Raw genomic sequence first — 274 nt, 5'->3', positions numbered from 1 at the left:
GTCTCTAGAGGGTCTGAAAGCTCTGTAAATATAGCGAGAAAGTCGAGTGTCGGGTCGATGACGTCATACTCTGAAGCGGTCAAATTATCGTACATTATGGGATTTTTGGGATTATTGATCGTACATCGTACAGAGGGCCAAATTATCGTACAAATACGATAATTATCGTACACCTGGCAACACTGGACAGAATGAGCTGAGTGGCAGAGTTCAAATAAATGAATCATATTAATCAAGTTTTAAAAGACATGGATGAAAAAAGCTGTATCTTCAG

The sequence above is a fragment of the Austrofundulus limnaeus genome, unplaced genomic scaffold (assembly GCF_001266775.1).
Source record: "Austrofundulus limnaeus strain Quisiro unplaced genomic scaffold, Austrofundulus_limnaeus-1.0 Scaffold182, whole genome shotgun sequence".
NCBI classification, from domain to species: Eukaryota; Metazoa; Chordata; class Actinopteri; order Cyprinodontiformes; family Rivulidae; genus Austrofundulus; species Austrofundulus limnaeus.
The sequence above is the reverse complement of the archived record's forward strand: the minus strand, read 5'-3'. Positions refer to the sequence as shown.